General features: G+C 45.1%; 1 protein-coding gene across 1 annotated transcript in view; it reads right to left on the bottom strand.

Annotated features, from left to right (window-relative positions):
- The window catches only part of PHETA2 (PH domain containing endocytic trafficking adaptor 2), a 58256-nt gene that overhangs the window by 8158 nt on the left and 25552 nt on the right, over positions 1–24546 (bottom strand). The gene's annotated exons all lie outside the window — the stretch shown is intronic.

The raw sequence follows: 24546 nt of genomic DNA, 5'->3' as shown, positions 1-24546 counted from the left end.
CCCAGATAATATTGTTTCCCCAATCTGCCGCTTTTCTCTTGCTCTATATGAGCACCCTCAAAATCAAGAGGGCACGTCTTTCAAAACAGCAAGGCCGTCTCATCCAATGTGACCTTAAATCTTTAACCCTACCGGCATACCTCCAGATCACATTAATGTCTACAATATGGATATTTCACTGGAATGCAGGCTAAACTTAGTGTGGTCTTGTGCATCTCCACTACAAAAGTAATGTTACAAATTCATTCTTCTGTATTTGAGGGACACAGCCTGACTTGCATTCAGTATGTACACAGCCACACCTAATGATCTGTTACTTCTTACACCTACTTGAGGAAGATCTCAATTACGCATCATGATTCATGTTGCTGCCGTAACAACATACAGATGGAATTCTCAACAAAAATCTCTTTCATTAAAGGATTTTTTTTTTTTTTTTTTTTTTATAACAAACTTTATTGATGACTGTAGCAAATTTGAAATGTATCAGTCAGTCAACAGTGACAAATGCAAAAACAACAATTGATGGACAGAATGCAGAACAATGTCATACATTCACCCCAGTACAGAGATCTGGGCCTAAATCCATCGTTTTTTTGCTCACCATGCCATTCCAGTTTGAACCCAGCCATATGCAAATCAGTCTTGACCCTGTGCCCCATGGGAACAGTCCAGCCCGAACTGCCAAGCCAGGTCCTCCCTGGACTGGAAACAAGCATCCTAGGACCGGTTTCAGGCTTTCAGCCCTCGTCAGCCAGGATAGCTTGATTCCAGTGGCATGGAGAGCAAGGGACTCACGTCTGAGCATACCCTTCCCACTCGGGGTGACAAATGCAAAAACAACAATTGATGGACAGAATGCAGAACAATGGCTTGGCAGTTCAGGCTGGACTGTTCCCATGAGGCACAGGGTCAGACTGATTTGCATATGACCATGTCTGAACTGGGGTGGCAGAGTGGGCTAAAGAACGGTGATGGATTAAACCCAGATCAGTTGACTGGGGGTGAGTGATTGCAATGTTCAACACTCCGTCCATCATTTCCTTTGGTTTTGCTTTGTTCGCCATAAGTTGCCAGGGTATGCTCAGACGTGAGTCCCTTGCTCACTTTGCCACTGGATTCAAGCAAGCCTGGCTGAAGACGGCTGAAATGCCAGAAACCGGTCCTAGGAAGCTTCTTTCCGGTCCAGGGAAGACATGGCTTGGCAGTTCAGGCTGGACTGTTCCCATGAGGCACAGGGTCAGACTGATTTGCATATGACCATGTCTGAACTGGGGTGGCAGAGTGGGCTAAAGAACGGTGATGGATTAAACCCAGATCAGTTGACTGGGGGTGAGTGATTGCAATGTTCAACACTCCGTCCATCATTTCCTTTGGTTTTGCTTTGTTCGCCATAAGTTGCCAGGGTATGCTCAGACGTGAGTCCCTTGCTCACTTTGCCACTGGATTCAAGCAAGCCTGGCTGAAGACGGCTGAAATGCCAGAAACCGGTCCTAGGAAGCTTCTTTCCGGTCCAGGGAAGACATGGCTTGGCAGTTCAGGCTGGACTGTTCCCATGAGGCACAGGGTCAGACTGATTTGCATATGACCATGTCTGAACTGGGGTGGCAGAGTGGGCTAAAGAACGGTGATGGATTAAACCCAGATCAGTTGACTGGGGGTGAGTGATTGCAATGTTCAACACTCCGTCCATCATTTCCTTTGGTTTTGCTTTGTTCGCCATAAGTTGCCAGGGTATGCTCAGACGTGAGTCCCTTGCTCACTTTGCCACTGGATTCAAGCAAGCCTGGCTGAAGACGGCTGAAATGCCAGAAACCGGTCCTAGGAAGCTTCTTTCCGGTCCAGGGAAGACATGGCTTGGCAGTTCAGGCTGGACTGTTCCCATGAGGCACAGGGTCAGACTGATTTGCATATGACCATGTCTGAACTGGGGTGGCAGAGTGGGCTAAAGAACGGTGATGGATTAAACCCAGATCAGTTGACTGGGGGTGAGTGATTGCAATGTTCAACACTCCGTCCATCATTTCCTTTGGTTTTGCTTTGTTAGTCAACAGTGACAGTCTTTTACTTTTATATGAATAACATTACAGATATGACTTATAGTGGCAATGGGCGGCATTTCGTAAACGATGAAATCGAAGACAATGATCTCCAATGGCGTCGTTAACATCAAAGTAAGTGATCTGACAATATAAATCGACAATAAGAGACAACTACATTCCATGCAGCAAGCGAACTTCATGAAACCATCCCCTCCCTCCCTAGCCCGCCCACTCCCCACTCCTGGTCAATCAAGTTTTGGTTTCATCAACTATCACTCTGTGGCATTACAATAAAGGCCACAAAAATAGCATTATCCTCGGGTGTAGCACAGCTGTGTGACTGAGTCCTGAGATCTATCACAAAGAGACCGTATAGGACTCCTGTGTGCTACGGGGTGGGGATAGTCTGCGGGGGTAATAGATCGAGCGACTCCAGCTCGAGCAGCAGAGCCTCCCAGTCCATCGAAATGGGTTGTTTCCTGAGCCCCCTATCCTCTTCTCTACGAAGAGCTGCACCCTCCGCCTTCCCCCACTGCACCATGCCGCCCTGCCACGTGTACACCGCTGGGCTCCTAGGAGATTTCCATCGCATGGTAAGGACTCTCACTGCCACGATAAGGGCCAGGTCTACGAACCGTTCATTAAAGGATTTTAAAAGAGTTCACGAAGTTACTCTTTAGAACTTTCCATTCGGTATGTAGTCTACATATACATTGGGAGCTAAATACTGTTCCATATCCATGTCTCTTCCTTTTGAATCTATCTCTAAATCATAAATTAAGTTCCTATCCTGGAAACTGGTACTTTATCAAGCTTTGAAATCGTGAGGTAAATAGGTGAGAGTCAGGCTTTCACAATCTTTATTGCCCTCTACCAAGGAAAAGGACATGGTACTAAGAAGTCCTAAATTCTTGTCAAAGGCGCCATCTAATTTTCACTGAAGTGAGACAGAGGTGCTCTCCTTTGACTTTAATTGTAGAACATTATTTATGGTGTTTCGTTTCGAGAGGACCTTGTTTTTTAGTACCTGTCTCTGTGAAAATGTAAAACTCCATTAACTCGCATTAGTGTAACTGCAACTGGCTTCAGCCATTTTCTTGTTCATTCTAGCATTGCTCACAGCAAGGTCTGTCTCTGATTTTGAGCAGTTCCCACCCCTTGACTCCTATGGCATAAGAACAAGGGATAACGTGCTCAGCCAAAAATATTTGCATATTTATTTTACTATTCGAAGGTCATTTCAACCGTTCTCATGAGCTCACACTAGACACTGCTTGTTTATGAGCTTTGCCTATTAATTAATCATGTGTTCCCATTCAAAACATAGGAGCACTAGTGCACACGTGTGCTTTGCCGCTGTTACATTTACCAGTGCTAGGGGAAAATCTGACTCGTTTATTCTGTGATCCACAGAACAACATTTTTTTTAGCAAAAAACCTTTACAGGTTTCCATTGGCATGTATAGAGATTTTCTTTACCAATATCTTTGGAATACAATTGCTGTGCATTTCATAGTTTGCTGGATTCCTTAATCTGCTTCAGAACCCGTGCTGACTTCTGTTTCCTTTGCCATAGAGCACCTAGAGCCACTTGTTGGGGTGTGTGAGTGATTTATTTGGGAAGGACTTCAGGGGTTACTCAAAGGACAGTCCAGGATAGTCTTAGTAAGAATACTAAGATTGGTATCAGTTCCTAAAAAAGAGGAGACGCAAAGGGAGAGAGAGAAGACACACAACAACCAGGTCGGTTGTGGGTGTTACGGAATGTCTCCAAAGTAGGTATGAGTATGCAAAGAAAAAGAGAGTTACTCCTGTGAGGTGCTAGTTGTGCCCTCACACACCCTTGCGAGTGTTTAGCATCATCATTGGGCACTGCTCCTCGTGGGGGTGGCGCTGCAGTCCCTCACGGGCCCTACTAGAGGGCTCTCTGACGGAGATCTTTTAGGAGTTGCCGTATTTGTGCATGTGGGTGTGTGGGTTAAAAGGTGAAAGTGGGTGAAGAATAAAATAATCCAATAGGTACCCTAGTCTATTTATTCGGGGGTCCTCTGGATTAGACTAAAATATTATACACGGGGCTGGAGATGCAATTTATGCACAATGAGAGGGGAAAGGTAGGAAATCGATCCCGCTGCTCTCAACCCGTGTGGGAGTGTCCCTAGTGAGATAGATGTGAAAAAGGGGTCGACATGTTTCGCGCTGTGAAATGGTCCCTAGTGGATCCCTGAGCGCTTCATCAGGACCAGTATAAAGAGTAAGAGTATATGAGAATCCGAGAAGGAAACGCCCTATATTCTCATGACGCCTATTAGTTGAGGTTGTAGTTGAACAAGTACTGTTGCTGGGATACGTTCTTATACGTATATCCTGTTCACAACCCTCCCCAGATTCAAAGTGGGCTGCTTCAGCGGTTGCTCGGGTCTATGGATGAGATTCTCGCCTTCCTTCCGTAAACCGGAGACCCACCCGTCTTCCGGGAGCGCTGGTCTTAGTAAGACCCTTGTTCCTTCTTATTCCCAACTCCTGTTCTCACTTTGTTGTTACTTTCCATCCTGATACCTCATCGCAAGCCATCGTTTCTCTACATCTGTTTTGGAGAACCTCATAATCCAGCGACCAAGGCCAGTCGCTAAGTTATTTTTACTCAGGATTGGCATCGGAGTTGGGTGCGTATATTCCTGGGTTTCTGTGTCAGATAAGCGCCTCACAGCCTGAACCTGAATAAAGTGGCTGAATCTCTGTGGACAAGTAGTACTGTGTAATCTGTTTGACTAAAGGTAAACCTGCTTTCCACTTGCGTATTTGCGCAGTTACTACTGTATTTTGGGTCTAGGTACACAAATATATGAAACATCCAATGGTGGAACCGAAATGTTAATCACTTGTAGCTGCATTTCGGCATCGGAGGATGTTCATTGAAAGTCATAAATGCTGAATAATTCCCTGTTGCCTTTGTGGACCCCCGAACACCTTTGAAAACAAAGTTTAAAGTTTAATGGAATCAACAGTAGAATGTTCTACAACCAAGTTAATTTATAATGAAAATCCAATGTTAGACTGTCAAGAGATGTCATTTTCCTTCTGAATGAGGGTAAATCTTGATGAAGATGAATAACTTCTTGAATTTACATGATCTTCCATGGAAAGAGGCTACCTTTTAACATGTTAAGCATGAAGAGAATGTGCATTCTGATAGACGTACAATGAAATAAGAGAAAAAAGAGACTGTCCCTTTAAGAACCTGGGAGGAACCCCCTACCCACAATGCCTTGTACTGATAGTTGCCTTTGAGAATCAATTCTTATTTCCGGCCCCTTGAGGTAGGATCTCATAACACCTCAGATGCTTTTCATATCTCTGAAAAGGATTTTTTTCTATTTAAAAACCTTTTCACTTGCCATATTTCCATCTCTACTGTCGAGTAAACTTCCTCTGACACATTTTTGTATGTCAGAATGCCTTCTTTTTTTTCCAAATGTCCTTCTTGTGGAAGGAAGAAGGCATCTTCTAATGCACACAAATCTGTGGGTTATGCCTGTCACCATCTCATCAGGCAAAAGGATGTGACATTTGTAGCAAAATGTCATAAAGGACTCTTAAAGACAGAGAGGGCATCAGATTAAGAGACTTGATGCAGGATATGAGAATAGAAGAAGAAAATAAGAAGATTGGAAAGATCTGCCTCTCAACCTTTCTCTGTTAAAATTCACAGATCTGGTAAAGACTCCCACAGAGTTATCTACAAAAAAAATCACCTTTAAATCTTCGCCATCTACGTCATTCTCATCGACACTGGTCGCTGACGTCAAGACCAGTGACATTGCCATCAAGAGGTTCAGTGCCACTTGCTCTCCTTTGAAAGAAGATTCAACGTCGACACATCACCGGCAACGCTCGCTGTCAAAATAGACTTCAAGAATACCTGTGTCTCTATCAACGTTGATGCCGAAGATCTCAATGGCACCAGCTTGTTCACTGGACATTGTGAAAGAAAAATTTCTTAAACCATCCCCTGTTAAAGACTCTACTCCAAGGCATCTAAAGAAATTCAAACCACCCCAACAAGATCCTGATTTTCTAAGAATGGATCCCAAACCTGATTCAATTATTGTTACAGAGGTTAGACGGAAACATGTTTCTGCTCTAGAATCCACAGCTCTTCCTGACGTGGAGAGAGCAAGAGATTGGATGCTGTGGGGGAAAAAATCTGTGGTAAAGCTTCCACTTATTTAAAAAATGACAATGCAGCTGCTCTTCTAGCGAGATAACATAGAGAGATTTGGGATGGTATGAAATCTTTTGCCTCTGATTTATCATCACATAGGGAGCTGGATTTTCTTGAAATTGTTAAAGAAGGCTCTCTTATCTAGAGCCAATCTTTCAGTGCCGCAGTTGACTCGGTTGACCTCTCCGCTACATCATTCTGTCGTGGGATTTCACTAAGACTATTGTTCTGGATTTGTTTATCCTCCCTAAAACTCATTTAAAAATTGCAAATGTAACTTTTTTTGGTTCCTCCCTCTTCACACAAAACACTGAGGAAGAAATAATCAGAATGAAAAACAAAGCAGAAGCACTCAAAGCTGTAGGATTGGAGGAATAGAATTCTTTTTTTCAAAGAACAATACTAGCCCAGAGACAGGCAGTATTACTATCAAAGCGTTCAATCTCCTAAATGGCCATTCCAGCCGCAACACAATAAAAGCAGAACAAAAAACAATACTAGAGGAGATAGCAGAAAAGAAAGTCTACTCCTGCATAATCCTCCCATTCCAGAGGAAGAAACGCCTTAAGCAACAAACAATGAATATCTGATCCCCCTCCCCTACAGTTCCCAAATCCTGTAGGAGGAGCGATGACTATCTTTCTAGAAGTGTGGAAAAATATAGCCACGGACAAATGGGCTCTAAACATCGTACAAATTATCAAACCACACAGCTGTGGAATGGTTCTGACGCTACAATGAAAAACACTGGTGTTTTATCGAGCAGGCTGCCGCGGGCATCCACATTTGGAAGCTGCCCTGGCTCTCGAAGCCTCATAGGCCAGCAAGAGTCTATGTTCCCTTGGTGGTGCGAGCCACTGTGGGGGTTTGGGATAGAGTACAATTGAAACATGGCCTGTCTACTCCCTTATCCCCACAAATATCGTTGATAGGCAATCCAGATTCCCCGCCAGCTGCGAAGGGGACAGCGTTCACAGTCTGGCAGGAGGCTAACTGCAAGTGAATAGGTGATCTTTTTGATGTAGATGTTCTTTTGGTTTTCCCAATGCTTGAGTCAGTTTATGGTCTCCCCGACACGGCGCGCAGATAATATTTGTCAGTTTCTCAATAGGTGATGCAGCCCTGGCTTCGCCCACATGATAGCCGAGTGGTCACGCCATTTGAGAAGTGTTTTTTTACTCCCTCGTCCGATAAAAAAATTCTGTCTGACATATACGCCTTTCTTCTTACTCCTCAGACTCCTTTGAAATCCACCGTGCACACTAGATGGGAGGGGGAGTGTGACCGTACTTTTACAGACAAGGATTGGAATGATATTTTACACAGAGCTCGAACTTCCGCCCTTAACACCACTAGCAAGAAGATGTTCCTGAAGATTACCCACTACTGGTATTTCACCCCAGCGAGCATCTCTGTATGGGATCCAAGCAAGGACGGAAATTGTTGGCGTCAATGTGGCCAATAGGGTACCCTCATGCATTTGCTATGGCAGTGCCCCATACTGGAATATTTCTGGGGAGGGGTACTGGAGGCGATTAACACTATATTCAATACTGATATCCCTAGTTTTCCTAGCTACGGACTTCTGGTTGTCCCTAATCCGCTCATATATCCATTAAAATCCTGTAGAGGCAGAGCGATTGCCCTTACACTTGGAGCCACTAAACAAGTTCTTCTCTCTAAATGGGGCACGGAGGTCATACCTGCACACTTAGATTAGTTGCGCAAATTATGGGAAAAACGGAGAATGGAAAGGTTAATGGCAGTTGTCACACACCGCCTGCCCCTATTTGACAAAATGTGGCAACAATGCATTCAACACCTCTCTGAGGAATACTGTGAATTGTCCTGTCTGCTTCATTTGGGAATATTCTGAATAACCTCATCTGCTGACCCCTCTTCATAGTGAGTTGCCTTTGTGACAGCTATTACACTCATCTCTGCCAGTACAGGCCCTGAATGGTATCATTCCACTTTCTACACCCAGTACCCTTGCTGTCCTCCCCTTCTGGCTTCATCACTTTTTCAGTCCTCCCCTCCTATGATATATGTATGCCTTATAGTTCACTGAAACACCACTGGCCACTGGATGTAGGAGGGCTGCTATTGTATCCCCTACCCTTTCAGTTGATAATAATAAAAAGGATATAAAACCTACATCATACAAAATCGATATTCAATTTGATTTATACAAATTCCTCCGCCTGTCACCTTAAAACCAGCAACGAGCTGTCATCTACCTAATTTGCAATACTAAACTTGTATACTATTACAAAAATTAGATATTTTCTGGTCCAAAAGAAAAGTCAAGCCAGCCAATTTCGACCATTGCTAGATGTTCAGTTCGTCAACAAATGTATCTCCAAAGAAAAATTCTGAATGTTCACTCTTCATCAAATCTACCCACACATAAGAAAAGATGATTGGCTTGTGCGATTGATTTACAGGACGCTAATTTTCACATTCCACTTTCCCCATTCTCACCAGAAAGTTCTTAGATTCCTGGTAGGAAACAATCACTATCAGTATGCTGTACTCTCCTTTAGCCTAAAATCAGCTCCTCGAACCTTCTCAAAATACATGGCAGTGATCACAACTCACTTCAGAAAACACGGAATATTTGTATACCTGTATCTCAACTATTGGCTGATAAAGGCAGATTTATGGTCAAAGGCGAATCAAGACTTCAAATTGGCAAAAATATTACTGACCAGTCTATGTCTCCGAATAAATCAAGTTGATTACATCAACAATACAATGACTGACTTTTCTTGGCACAAAGATAAATTACCAAAAGGAAAGAGTCTATCCTTCAGAAAAGAAAGTATCATTCATACAAAAGAAATATGCAGATCTGATCCAGATGATCAAACCATCTGGTCATCAGATCTCATCAATCCTAGGATCCATGACGTAATGCATATTCGTAGTCCCAAATGCAAGACTATTCTTGAGACCTCTTCAATACTGTTGCCCAGAGGCCAGAAAGTACGGTTTGTGGTGTGACCGAGGGCCGCACTGATGCCAGCAGGATGGTGGTAGAGGGCCCGGGTGGGACAGGGATTGTGTAAGGAGCTCTAAAAAAAATTAACTAAATGGGCCAGCATTTATTTGCAGGTTAATAAATGCTTGCCCGTTTATTTAACATTTCTTTCTGAATGTTAGTGCTCAGCAACTAAAAGCAGCTTGTGCTGCTGTTCACCAGAGGGGCTGCATGTAAAGGTCAAAAGGGCTGCTTGTGCTCCCCGGGCCGTACTTTGTGTATCACTGGTCTACAGGATCAATGGTCACAGAAAACAGGAGACTGAGAAGATTATATTTACTTGAGAGACAACACTCGACAATCTCTGACCTGGTGGTCCAAAGCTCAAAATGTACTATTGGAAGTGCCTTCCATTGCAAACCATCATCACTGATGCCTCCCGATCAGGATGGGATGAATATATGAATCATCTAATAATTTAAGGTCTATGCTCACTCAAGGGCAACTCTTACCATTTAAATCTTTTGGAACTGAAAGTGATACATCTGGCTCTCAAAGCCTTTCTACCATCTCTTTCCCCGAAGAAATTTTAATTCAAACAAACACACAGTACAACGCCAGATGTACTTCATCAACAAACAAGGAGGAACAACATTAAGGCAGTTATCAATTCAAGCTCAAATAATGTGGAACTGGGGGCTAGCAAGAGGCTTGTCACTCACAGCTATTCTTATACCAAGAGTTCAAAATGTCGAGGCAGATTTCCTCAGTCGTTATCATGAAGAAAATCACAAATGGGTTTTCAAGGGGAACAACCTTTACAACGCAACTTTTACAACGCACTGCACTTACAACGCATTTTTTACAACGCAACATCCACTACAACGCATTCCATTACATAGCATGACACTACAACGCATTTTTAAAAACTACCTTTACAACGCATTCCATAACATCGCATACTACCTTTACAACGCATACCATTACAACGCATAATATTATACTACACTATCCAACACTTACCCTACTGTTGCACCCCCTGGAGTTAGAATAGTAATTTTTACCCCTATACTATCCAACACTTACCCTACTGTTGCACCCCCTGGAGTTAGAATAGTAATTTTTACCCCTATACTATCCAACACTTACCCTACTGTTGCACCCCCTGGAGTTAGAATAGTAATTTTTACCCCTATACTATCCAACACTTACCCTACTGTTGCACCCCCTGGAGTTAGAATAGTAATTTTTACCCCTATACTATCCAACACTTACCCTACTGTTGCACCCCCTGGAGTTAGAATAGTAATTTTTACCCCTATACTATCCAACACTTACCCTACTGTTGCACCCCCTGGAGTTAGAATAGTAATTTTTACCCCTATACTATCCAACACTTACCCTACTGTTGCACCCCCTGGAGTTAGAATAGTAATTTTTACCCCTATACTATCCAACACTTACCCTACTGTTGCACCCCCTGGAGTTAGAATAGTAATTTTTACCCCTATACTATCCAACACTTACCCTACTGTTGCACCCCCTGGAGTTAGAATAGTAATTTTTACCCCTATACTATCCAACACTTACCCTACTGTTGCACTCCCTGGAGTTAGAATAGCAATTTTTACCCCTATACTATCCAACACTTACCTTAAATGCAATTTAATATTATGCGTTGTAATGGTATGCGTTGTAAAGGTAGTATGCGATGTAATGGAATGCGTTGTAAAGGTAGTTTTTAAAAATGCGTTGTAGTGTCATGCTATGTAATGGAATGCGTTGTAGTGGATGTTGCGTTGTAAAAAATGCGTTGTAAGTGCATGCGTTGTAAAAGTGTGCGTTGTAACGACATACATCCGGTTTTCAACAATGAAATAACGCAATATATTTTTGCAGAGGGGGGTACTCCAACATTAGATTTGTTTGCCACAACCAGTAACGGTTTCTGCACATGAGCGGACAAGCGTCGCCCCCCTCCCCCCACTGCTGCAAAAGTGTGAAAAATAAAATGGTAATAAAATGATTTTATTACCATTTAATATATTATTACCTGTCTGCTGAACAGCGTGTGAGAGGCGGGGCCAGTGCATCATTGATTGGCAGCATTGAGGAGTGGCCCCTTCGGTTTGAAGTGCACTTGTGGGTTTTGCTGGCTGTCTTGCTACGGCCAACCCGACATGCGCAATTCAAAAACTCTTCAACCAAGCTGTCTTAGACAGCTGGGTTTGAGAGCAGACACAGGCCTCCAGTGCGTTTGTGGAGCACTAAGCCAGCCTGCTTTAGCCAATCCAGACCCTTTATTCATACTGATTACTATTATAAGCCACGTGATAGAAGCTCCTGGATTGGTTAGTTTGGGAATGGGGTTCTGCTCTGGGACGCACTATGGGAGCCACAGTCTGACGTCGTTGAACGTTTTCAATTGAACGTTTTCCCATATGGTCCTGCAAGTCAATATGATTTAAGCACCTTTAACAGCGCTTGCTGTTCCCTGTATAGCTATGTTGGAGAACCCACTCTGAAGATTTTCTTCTCCGTCAGCCACTCTTTGCTATTAGTTTCACCTTCTGCTTCTTGTGCAATGTCATCTAATCCTGACAGAATGTCTGCATTTTCAAGTGGGCTTCAAAAGCTCCCAGGCCGCATGACATTTGGGCAAAAAAACAATGGGTCGAACATTTTTATTGGGGTCAGCAACTCTGCAGGTTTTGATTTTCATCAGGTGGGTCAGCCTCACCCCTCCTCATCCGGTGGCCGATTACAATGAGTTTGACATCCAGCAGATGAGAGCAGCTCCATAGGCTCTCTGTTGGAGATGGTGTAGGTCTGCCTGTTCAGCATGTTCTGCTTCATCTTCTGCTACATGGGAAAAGAGTTGCCGGCCAACTACAATGAGGTGGAATACATACCCTCCAGCCTCCTTGTCTACTTCGTTGCTTGGATTGCCTTCTTCACAACCAAAGTAATCTACAAGGGTAAGTACATAGTGTCAAAGTCCTCACCATCCTGTGCAGTCTGTGTGGCATCTTGAGTGAGCGGTTAAGTAAATGAAAACTAATAGTGCCGCAGTGGTAATGAGAAAGAGTGAGCAATATCGGCACTTTAATGAGTGAAATGTTTGGGAGCATAAAACAAGTTCAGTGTATTTGTCACCTTTCTACAGAAAGCGGAATGCCAATTATGACCCAGTAATGCAGACTGTTTTCTTCACAATGAGGGTTGATTTTCTCTCTCCTTATCACGCACTGAGATAGCTTCATTACTGAGCCATTTCATTAACTGTTTTTCATAGCTGTCGGGGTGGGTTAGGCTTCAGTAACAGGCTGCATCTGACAACATTTTCCATTTTAATTCTGCAAGAATAAACAAGCATTTACAATGCAATAGGTCTCGCAACTGCGAGTTTTGGAGCTATTGGCATTGTAAATGGCAATGCCTTTAAAAAAATTAAAAGGCATTGTCATTTACAATACCAAAAGCAACACCAATTGCATTGCAGAGCGCGGTGTCTGTGAAGACGGCGCCGCGCTTATTAAAGTTAAAAAAAGGAAAGAAAAACAAGCGGCGGCATAAAATAATCAAAATAAAGCTGACAACATTCTTCTTCACAAGCATGTGCTGCATTTAAATGGCCTGAAGCCTCAACTCCCTGATGGGGCTGCCTCAGCCTGTGGTGGGCCTCCCCCAGCCTCGATCTAGGGCAGGGTAGAATGTCAGATGGAAGACGGTGAAAGAAGTTAAAAAGAAGGGGCTAGAGTTCTTTCCCCGTATATCTAGTGTTTAGGCGCTCTCGATGTCTGCCACACGCCGATGTTTTCGGCAAGTTCGCCCAGCCGGTTCCCAAGTCCCAAACTCTGACAGGGTCTGCGCCCCCCTCATGGAAGACATTAATTAAGCTGGGCGTCCTCTGCCCACTTCCGGGAGCTCTTTTAATTCTATATGTGTTCATTCACATGACTTCGGAGGGCAGCCCGGGTCACCCCTCTCTTGAGCACCGCGAGGAGAGACCAGTCACACTGCCGACAGACAGCCTTTATCGCCGACAGACTCCAATACCGCGGACACAAAACTATTTACATGCTGTATAAACGGGCATTTAGCAGACCACCCGCCTTACACTCAAATGAATGCGACACAAGTTGTGCAGAAAGTGCAATAAAGTGTCCAATTAAGTCCCTTACTATGATGTTACACGTAAGAAGGGGGTGGCATCCTGAGCACCGCGAGGAGAGACGGGTCACACTGCCGACAGACAGCCTTTATCACCGGCATACTCCAATACAGCGGATACAAAACTATTTACGTGTTGTATCGTGGCCCTGACCACACAGCAGAGGAGACCAGAAGACGAGCAGGAGCACCAGAGCACAGCAGTGAGCAAGGGACACAGCTACACTTGTGACTCTCAGCAGTAGCTGCACCAGATCCTCGGGGCACGACCCAGTCTGCGCTGTCACAGCCTGCTGGGAGCTGAAGTGCACTGGAGCCACACCTAGGCGCGGCAGGCTGTATGATGAATGGAATATTTTTAACTGTAATTGACATAATGCGAGAGAGAGCGGAGAAGGACAGATTGCTGTGTTACTCTATGCGCTGAATACAGCTTGACGGGAAATGTAATTCTACTGCGTGTTTCCGACTACAGTGCCGGGAGTCTGAATAGGCACCAAATGTTAAAACCAGCATCTTCACCGCATTTGGCTGTGCCTTTGTGGAGAGGCTGTTGCACTTAGCCTGGTAGGGGAGGAGATTTACGGGGGAAGAGCAATCACTCTGCCGGCTCCCTTTCTCGCTGCGTTCAGGGGATAGGACAAGCCGCAGCCAATTACAGAAGCACGATGCAAGAGCAGAGCACGCAGCGAACACGAACCTGAGAAGTGGTGGAACAGACGTCAGGGGAAAACAAAGATGGCGTGCGTTTGTCCGGATTGGCCGTCTTAAAAGTCCACAGGGCGGTAACCGAAAGGGCGAAAGCTAATCGCAAGCCAGCGATTACCATAAAATCCGACGGGAACGAATTGCAAATATGGGCGGGGCTTAAAGCCCCCTTCTGAAATATATTGTTAACTATAGCTCTCGCAGGCGAGGAGCGCATGCGCGCTCCACCACCAGGCGAGACCTAAAAAGGAGGAAGCAGTAGGAGATATGCCCGTCAGAGTGACTAGTTGTGTTTGCATAACAAATACAGATGTAGGATAGAACTTTTTTTTTTTTACTAGGAAATGATTCATCTTGTTTTCATAAGAGAAAATGGAGCATCAAGAACTCAGGCAGAATGCGCAGTAATTTTGTGGCATACGAAGAGAGACTGACTTCTCTGGTCATTCACTCTTAGTGTCAATAGGAAATATTTAAATTGACAATCCTAGTACAGGAAAGCTTAAGCAAAAAAGTGAAATGCTAAAACAAACATCAAAAGAATCCAGCTCCCAAAATTTGATCGTAAGAAATCGTGCTGATGAAAAACAACCCAATAAAAAGTGATTTGAAACACCAGATGAAATGTTCTAAATGTGAGCAGATGGCACGCACTTTCTTGTTAGTATTAGTAACTGAGTCGCACCACTTGAGAGTTTTGGGGCTGAGGGCACTGCAAGTTTCTCACCGTACCTGTCAGTGAGTGAAAAGGGTGTTCAGAAATCTTGATGGCCATCCAATCCTGGACCTCTCTGCAGAGCGCACACGGCAGTGCTCACGTACTCCAGTTGTAATTGTGATTCTGTGCATATGGGTTTGATGAGGGTACACTTTTTTCAAAATAATGACATGACAAAAGTAAAAGAAAATTTAGTGCCCGCTCGCTACTTATAAGTCATCCCTAACTTTTACACCCACTGCTTTCAAACGTCACCAGCCCCCACTGGCCACAGTACAAAACCAAAACAAATGCAGAGACTTCGCAATCAAGTTACCAGAACCACTCTCGGTGGGCAATGCCCTTTTTATCAACTGGTCAACTCCATTTGCTTACGCAATTCCGCCAATACCACTAGCGATCCACAATTGCGTAAACTGAACATGAAAATGGTCCAAATAGCACTGGATTGGCTGAGACAGTTGTGGTACACGGGCCTTCTTCAACTATCCAAGAGACACCCCAAACATCATCCTCTCAGACCAGATCTTTTATCCAGACTTCAAGGCCAAATTTTGCATCCAAACTAAAATCTTTGAATTTGGCTGCTTGGCTCCTAAAATCAGACAACATGGTCACTTAAATGTTTCAATTGATTGTATAAACGTTCCTAAAGAATCAAATGCCCTTCCACAAGATCATGTTACACACTTAAGTGGAAGAGATTATGTATCTGTTGTCAGAACAATGGGTATTACCCTACTACTGGTCAGGAAAATGTAATTCTCCCATAAATACTTCATTTGGTTAAATTCAAACTACAATTAAATAAAATTCAACTAGCAGCCATTACTGCATACAGGAAATCACCGCATTAGCCATCCTTCTTCAAAATCACTGTAATGGAAGATTTCCTCAAAGTAATTAACAAGGTTTTCCTTTAATTAAAAGACCTTCGCCTCCATTGGAAATAAATCTAGTGCTTTCGAAACTAATGGGTCCACCTTTCGAAATGATTGATAAAGGTTGGTGCCTTTTAAAAATAAATTTTTTTATTAAACATTCATCGACATCCAAAAAATGATACAGAGGAATCAAGTACAATACAATCAGAGAAAACAGCATTTGATAGCTTTTATGCAAGAGTACCATGGGTATAGATTATGGGGTGGGAGGATCATCAGTGCCAATGTTAAGCGGAGGGTTACATATATGACCACGATAAGTGTTCCAAGGGTCCCATATTTTGGACCACTTTCTGAGGCAACCTCGGGCCGTATAGACTGTCTTTTCCCTATACATGCACCAGTCTAGGTCTTCCTTCCATTTGTCCAACTTTGGTGGCTGCGCCGCTCCCCACTGTTGTGCTATGTTCCTTTTCGCCAACATAAGTCCCAGCGTTGCCCATTGTGTTTGGTGACTATTCAAGTCGGTGGGCTCCCATACGTTTAAAAGGCATCTACGTGCATCTGGATGAATGGTAATGGCGAGCACTTCGCTTAACACGTCATGTACATTGCGCCAGTATGCCTGTATGTATTCACACTCCCATAGTATGTGTAAAAAGGTTCCTTCCTCACCACATTGTCTTCTACAATCCCCCCTATCTGTTCTACCCATCCTTACCAGATTAGGTCCTGTGATATATACCCTGTGGAGAATTTTGAGTTGGACTAGACGGAGTCTGGCCGAGATTGCTACTACTCTTGGTGAGGACACTGCTTCCTGACAGTCCTCGTCATCCAATTCGAGGCAATCCCCCATCCATTTCTCACGTAGTGGCCTAAGGGGGTCTGCCATATTGTTGATCTGTTTTTTATAGGTCGGTGATATGGCTTTCTCAGGTAAGTGTCCGTCCAGCAATCTATCTTCCAGCGGAGAGGGTTCTGGGGGGGAGGAGCCCTTCGGGAAATGGGATTTTAGGGCGTGGCGGATTTGTGCATACCAAAAGTGTTCTGAGACGGCCAAGTCGTGCTGTTTCTGTAACAAAGCAAATGTTTTCACTTCACCCTTTTCCCACATGTCTCTGATCTGTGAAATCCCGATGAGGTCTCATTTATCAAATCCCTTCGATGCCCATAGGTTGCCCAGTTGTTCGGAGTCCCACAGAGGGGCTGCTAGAGTCAGTTTCCGCTCCCTGCCCAGGATTTTAGTAGCGGCGTACCAGACTCGGACCGAGTGGTCAGTTGGTCCAGTCAAAGGGTATCGTTTGGGTTTGGAATAGAGAGCTCTATTGTAATTCCCTCCTGGTAGAATCCATCTATCCATGGCATAACCAGGATCCTCAGGTCGACCATATATGCCCTGATTGATGGCTGTTAGGTGTGCTGCCCTTGATATCTGGGAGGCTAATCCCTCCGTCATACCAATTTAACTTGAGCTTGGTCAAAGCTATGCGGGGTTTCCCATCCCACAACAGGTCTCTCTGCAGGCCCTCGATCTCTCTGAAGTACTGTGCCGGGACCGGGTCTAGGGTGTTCTGCAGAGCGTAAAGAAACCAGGGCAGTGACATCATCTTGAAGAGGGCTGCCCTGCCCAGCAGGGAGAGAGGAAAAGTTTTCCAGTTGGCTATGTCACGTTTGAGCCTCTGCAATGAAGGGAGAAGATTTTGAGTAAAGCGGAGTTTGGGGTCCAATGCAATGTAATTCCCCAAATACTTGAAGCCAACCGAGTTAGTTTGGATTGCACAGCCAATTGGAGGGGTAGGTGGGTCCCCTTTGAGGACATATAGGAGGGATTTAGCCCAGTTGATGGAGAATCCTGAATATCTACCAAAGATTGCCAGGATGTCTAGAACACACACCAGTGACTTCCTCGGGGAGGCCAGGAACAAAAGGATGTCGTCTGCGTAAAGGGAGATACGGTCCTCCCACCCAGGGGACCAGCACAGACGGGTCTTGACGAATCCATGCCGCGAGTGGTTTGAGGGTGAGAGCGAACAAGAGGGGGGAAAGGGGGCATCCCTGTCGGCTACCTCGACTCAGAGTGAATTTGTCTGATTTCTTAATATTAACTACGACCTGCGCTTGGGGCTCTGAATATAGAATCCGCACCCACTTGATGAATTCCGGGCCAAATCCCAGCTTTGCAAGAACGGCAAGCAGATAGGGCCATTCAATGGTGTCAAAAGCCATGGTTGCGTCCAATGATACAACCACGGCGTCTTCTTGAATTGTAGCTAGTCTTCCCAGCACCCCGTGCAGTCTGCGCAGGTTGAGTGCCGTATTGCGGCACGGCATAAAGCCCGATTGATCAGGGTGGACTAGACCTCCAATTACTTTGATTAAATGGTTCGCTAGGAGTTTGGCCAGGATTTTGGGTTCTGCGTTCAAGAGAGAGATCGGTCTGTAGGAGGCACAGTCAGTTTTGGGTTTACCCTCTTTGTGAATAGTGACCAGTGTGGCCATTCTTTGATCCTGCGGGAGTGTACCCACCTCCTTGCTCTCTTCGAACATGGCTTTTAGGTACGGGGCTAATTTGTCGGGTTTCAGTTTGTAGAGCTCACTAGGTAGGCCTTTTGGGCCAAGGGCCTTTCCAGAGCGCAGTGATCTAATATAGCCTGTGCTATTTCATCATTAGTTAGGGCACTGTCCAGGAAGCGGTGGTTCTCCTCCGACAGGGCTGGGAGCGTGATGTCACGTAGTAAATCCTGGGAGTCCTCTGTCGTGTATGCTGCATTATTAGTATAGACTGCCAAGTAGTGGACGGCAAAGTGGTTTGCTATTTCCTGAGGGTCGGTGGTAATTTCTTTGTCCGCACCCACTAGCGTCAGCACCAATCGACTCGCCCATTCATTCTTGTCGAGTCAGGTGATTAGTTTCCCTGCTTTATCACCCAGGTCATATATTCTACCCAACTTTTCTTTTCCTAGGAGTTTGGCCCTGTCTGTTACTATAGCTTTATAGTCCTCCTGTTTGAGGTGTAGTGTGTGGAAGTTTCTCTCGTGTGACCCCGGCCTCCAATTCGCCCTCCAATTTGCCAATTTCTTCCTCCACTTTCACAATCTCTTTCTGCCTATCCTTCTTCATACCGGCGATTAGTGACAGCGCTTGACCCCGAATTACAGATTTGAACGCCTCCCACAGGGTCTGGGAGGATTCTACCGACCCCTCATTGTCTTGGAAATAAGCATCGATCGCAGTTAATAATGCTTTTCGGATTCCAGGGTCTCGGAGATACCACGGGTTGATGGGGGCGACTCTCCCCACCTGGGTTTGGCCGAGAACTAAATGGACCCAGACCGGGGAGTGGTCAGAGATTCTCCTTGCTAAGTGTTTGACTTTGTGGATGTGGGCAGCTTGTGACGCCGGGATCAGGATATATTCAATACGAGAGAGACTATGATGGACCCCGGAGTGGAAAGTGTGTTCAATTGTCTCTGGGTGATGTGACCTCCACCCATCAACCAGCCCCAGTGCATCCAGAAAGTTGGGCAGCCACCTGTTAGAGGACCCGAGTTCACGCGGTAATGTGCCTGATGCCACTGAATTAAAGTCCCCCCCAACCACCATGAGACCGTCCGGCAAAGAGAGTAGGAGAGTGCCTAGATCACTGAATGTGGTGCGTTGAAGACCAGGCGGTATGTAAACTGACAGAAGCGTGAGCGTGTGGCCTTCCCAGGCACCTGTAACTCCTACACATCTGCCCCTGTTGTCTGCCCAGTTTGAACTCATAGCTAAAGGAAAGGAAGCCTTTACCATGATGCCCACTCCCCGTGAACTGGTTGTGAACCCTGCATGTGCTATTAATTTGTATCCCCATCTGTTGAGTGCCTTACAGTAGTTACCCACTAAGTGTGTTTCTTGGAGCAGAACTACATCGGGGGGTGTCGTTTGATGTACTGCAGCACTACACAGCGTTTGATTTTGTCTCTAGGTCCATTAATGTTCCAGCTCAAAATCTTAACACTTTTGTCCCAGTGCATACTCATTTGTATCAAAGTAAAGTCCAAGTTCCTCTGTGAAATTGTCAGTTTTTTGGGTCGATGTAAATCCAATAATGTTAAACAGTTGTGCCGTCCCGATCCAACACCCCCCACCCTTGTCCACACTCCCTCCTCCCACTAACCGAACAACCAAAGAAAGGGTAGTAAACAATCCCCACCACAACACCCCCCACCCTGCAACCCTGCCTTGTAGGTTTAGAACTACCCACATCCCCAATGGCAGAACGCCTGTCGCCCTAATGACTGACTTTCTAATGCGGGGCTGCTCGGCACAACCACCCAAGCGTGCTCTCCCCCCCGGGCCCACAACTCCACCCTAGCACCTGTGAGGACTCTGGAGGCCCATGAGGGCGTTGTCCGCTCAAGTGTGTCCCAGACTTTTGCTTCTGTATTCTAAGGGTGTTAATCCCCATCAACAAAGGAAGATCTATACCTTAGAGTCACCAACAGGCCCGTAGCAGTTTACTCAGCAAAGTCAATCTCTCACTCCCGGGATTGGCTCGTGCCCCCAATGGGACTTGCAGATCGGGAGCCTCTGGACCAGGATACGGATCTCATCCTGTCTCCGCCGCGGTCCGAGGGCACAGGAGAATGGTGTCTGTGTTCCCGCCAGTTTGACTCCTCTCGCTGCCGGTGTGTTTGGGGAGGACCCTCGTCCAGCCTCTGTTGTACCTCCACCAGCGTCGTGAAGATTTGTCGCCATCCACGAACTTGAGTTTGGCCGGGAAGAACATCATGTATTTAATCCCCTGATCTCTGAGGGCACGTTTCACTCCTTCGAATGAGCGTCGTTCTCGTTGGACCTTCAGAGTGAAGTCTGGGAAGAACCTTATCATTGTGTTCTCGTTGTGGAGGTCGAGGTGAGTTCTGGCCGCCTGCAGGATTGCGTCACAGTCCCGAAAGTTCAGATACGGGCAATAATGGTCCGGGGAGGGGCCCCTGGTTTTGGCTTAGGGATCGGAGCTCTGTGCGCCCTCTCCACCGAGAATAGTGGGGACAGTCGCTTAGACTTGAGGTAGTTTAGCACGAGGTCTTCATTAAAAGAGGTTCATAATCGGGCCTTCTGGCGCCCCCACTACCCGGAGATTGTTTCGACGGGCCCTCCCTTCTTGGTCATCTAGCTGCAGGGCCAGTATATTATGTTGGTGCGTTAACCTTGTCACTCGTTCTTCCATCTTACGCGCTGCTGTTTGTAACTCCCCGATATGTTCTTCGGTCACAGTGACCCGTTCGGACGTTTTCCGCATGTTGGTCCTCATGAGATTCATCTCGATTGTTATTTTATCAATTTTCGTCTCCAGGTTTGTCCCAACTGTAATGAAATGTACTCTCCTTTCTTTGTTTTAGTTGTTAACACAGCGTGAGTTCTTATAGCGCAAGTATGCACCCAAGAAGATAAGAATGTATTGGAGGTAGCCAGCCCTGGAAATGCCACCTCCAAGGGTCAGGACTTACTGCCTCTCCGACGGTTCCAGCGTGGCATGCAGATCGCACGCAGACTCGCCTCGTCGTCTGTTGAGCAAGCTACCCAAGGTCCAGGTGTCAGCCTGGCTCCCGGCACCCGACACGTTCTCCTGCGGGCAAGGGCAATCCAGTGCTCAGCACTCACAGACAGGCAAGTTGGGGCTTCAGTTAAATGTTCTTCCAATGCTGCGATTCTGCCATCAATGCAGTGCGGATTTCTACTCCGAGCGTATCCCCGCAATGGAGCGATAATGTGGTTGAGGCATCCAGCCTCAGACACCTTAAATTCTCCCAGGAGGGCAGCCTCTGTTTGATGGGACTGTCAAGAAACGCCGCCTCCCGGGACCCAGACCTGCCTCATCCTCAGCAGTTCCAGTGCGGTTCACCGACCGTGTGCTGGATCTTTTCGTTATTCAGGCAGCGGCCTCCCCAGGCTCCAGGCAGCACGTCGTCGATAGTCCCTGGCCGATTTTGCTTACTTGGGGTCACCATCGGGTGTCGTCTCGTCTTCCAGCGTAGTGGACCTCGATCCTGGTGCGGGCGCTGCTGAGGCTCGACTCCGCCCCACGTCGCTTCCGCTGAGCGCTCCGATCAGAGAGCAGGCCCCTCTAAGCAACTCCGGCTTCACCACTTTATCCGGGGAAAGAGTCACACCTCCAGCTGCGGGAGACCGTCGCGGGGGCACCGCAAGTAGTTTTCGTCCTCCAGTCACCAAATAATGTACGGATATTAGGGGTTTTGTCCGGGGCCTGGGCAGAGCCCACAAACTATTCCACCATCTTGGCCGGTGCCAAGCTACGCCCCTCGTTGGTGCCTTTTTAATAGCTATTACCTCTGCACGTAGAGTTAGTGAACTACAAGCACTTTCAGCAGTAGAACGTTTTACTGTCTTTCATCATAATACAGTAGTATTTACATACTCATCCCTCTTTCTTACCAAAGGTAGTGTCTGATTTTCACATTAATCAATCTATAAGATTACCTACACTATTTCCTAATCCTTCTATGGAAGCGGAAAGATCTCTACATTTTCTAGACATTAAAAGGGTTCTCCATTTGTACTTGGACAAATCAAAAGATGTTAGGAAAACTCATCAACTCTTTATAAACTATGGTAATCTACGTCGCACTTTTTCACCATAGCATTTGCGCCGTTTGAACAAAGTGTATATTCATGAACTCTGACAGCCGTGTAATGTCAGTTCGACACCATAAAATGTAAACGAATATATGGATTTTTCCATAAATACAGACTGTGATTGGATCAAATTTGGTGTGTCAGTGATTAATTTCTTCTCCTTTTTCATTGAATATTACTGAAAGGTTTGAGTACAGTTGTTTTGCATTGGTTATCATTGAGTATACCAAGAATCATTTTTGTTACCCGACAGAACCAACTTTCTCCACATTGCTAAACACCCAGGTTCTGAGGGGCACTAAAGGGAGTCTTTTTCTATGGCAGATGATGTCAACTCAAGAAGTTATGCATCTTCATCAAGAGGTACCAGCATTGAGAAAGAAAATTACACCTCTGACAGCCTAGCATTGAATTTTCATTGGAAATTAACTTGAATTTTGAACATTCGAAAGACTTTGGGCCTGATTTAGATCTTGGCGGATGAGTTACTCCGTCACAACAGTGACGAATATCCCTTCCCCTGAAATATAAATCTGTTATATCCTATGGGATTTATATTTCGGTGGTCGGGATGTCTGTCACCGTTGTGTGTGACGGAGTAACCCGTCTACAAAGATTTAAATATGGCCCTATATTTTCAAAGGTGTTACGGGGTCCGCGCAGGCAGCAGGGAACTATTCAGCATTTATTACTTCAAAGAAAAGTCCTACAATGCAGAACTAGGACCACAGGTATGTAACCTTTCCTTCTCCAGTGTTGGTATCTTTCATAGATTCACATGGGACTCTCTCTCTATCTCTCCCCTCCTGAGTCAGAGGCTTTTTTTATTTGGTAATACATTTACTCTTGTGCTGTGATGTCTGAGCAATTGTGGGCCTTTAGGGGATTTGGAGTACTGAGCACTTTCATGTCATTGGTTGAGGTTTGGTCAGTGTCCAGTGAGGTGAATCTGCTCTTAAATAAACATTGCTTTGCATTTGATCATAAACAGAATACTGTTTACTGCCAAGGTAAATTACCCATGATTCCCAGTCTGACAAGGAGAATGTCTCAATAATATAAATCTATAAATGTTTCCAATATTGTTGCGCTGTAGTAACAGGTAAGTATGTTATTTTTAACCTATTGCAATTCATTGTGAAGGAGAGCTACATGTCTGATATTTTGTATGGGTCCTGGGTGGCTTGTTTGTAGGTGAACAAGGATTTTACACCACCTTGAATACAAAACAAGATTACTCCATGAGAAGAGTTTTTTGAGTGAGAAAACACTACTGACTAAGAAATGTGTAGAAGTACACAATATTCCTCTTTCTGTACACACTCTGGCATCCTAAATGTGGCCTGTGTAGAGGTGCTGTGGCTTCCTCTGACATGAACAGGGATGGATGTACTGTGGCATCCTCTATCCCTTCACCATAACTAAGGGTTTTATAGAGGTACTCTGTCTTCCTCTTTGTTAGAAAGTGCTAACCTTGAATTGTGGATCCAATGAGAGAAATGCATGCTTCACACTTCATCATATCCACTACAAGCCCAACAGAATTGCAATATGTTAGTTATCTGTAGACCTGGGGATAGTGAGATAGAAATGAGAGAGCAAACAGAGACAATGGAAATCACCACTCTGACTTGTCAGTTCTGCTGGACATGGACTTCAATCGGTCATAGTGATTATTTTCAGATTGTTTCTATATCTCTCCTATATTTCTGACTGACTCTCGTGTAAAGTGGAGCATCTGATATTTTTGAAAACCTTAAACATAGTTACACTTTCAATACTTTATGTGTAATATGAATTTCTGTGAAATTACACATCATAAACATCATAAACATTATATACACCTGGAAGATTTAAAAGTATTATATTCATTAAATTAATTGCAAAAAAATCTCAATCAGTTGCATTCAGTCCTTCATTTCAAATTCAGGAATTTATCAAATGGAATAGTGTCTTAAAATAAATGCTCAAAGTCACTTCCTTAATACAGTAGTATCCATGGAATAATCCCCAGAACATAGTGATGGCTTTCAGAGTGTGAAGAATCTGTGAACCAACACAACACGTTGCTGTGGATTCCAGAAGCCAGATCCCAGCTGCAGCAGTAAAACATCATGTTTGCCTAGATGGCTGACGCAATTCCCTCACAACATGGGAGTTCAGGAATTGTG

Source organism: Triturus cristatus, chromosome 4_2, assembly GCF_964204655.1.
Source record: "Triturus cristatus chromosome 4_2, aTriCri1.1, whole genome shotgun sequence".
NCBI lineage: Eukaryota > Metazoa > Chordata > Amphibia > Caudata > Salamandridae > Triturus > Triturus cristatus.
The sequence above is the reverse complement of the archived record's forward strand: the minus strand, read 5'-3'. Positions and strand labels throughout refer to the sequence as shown.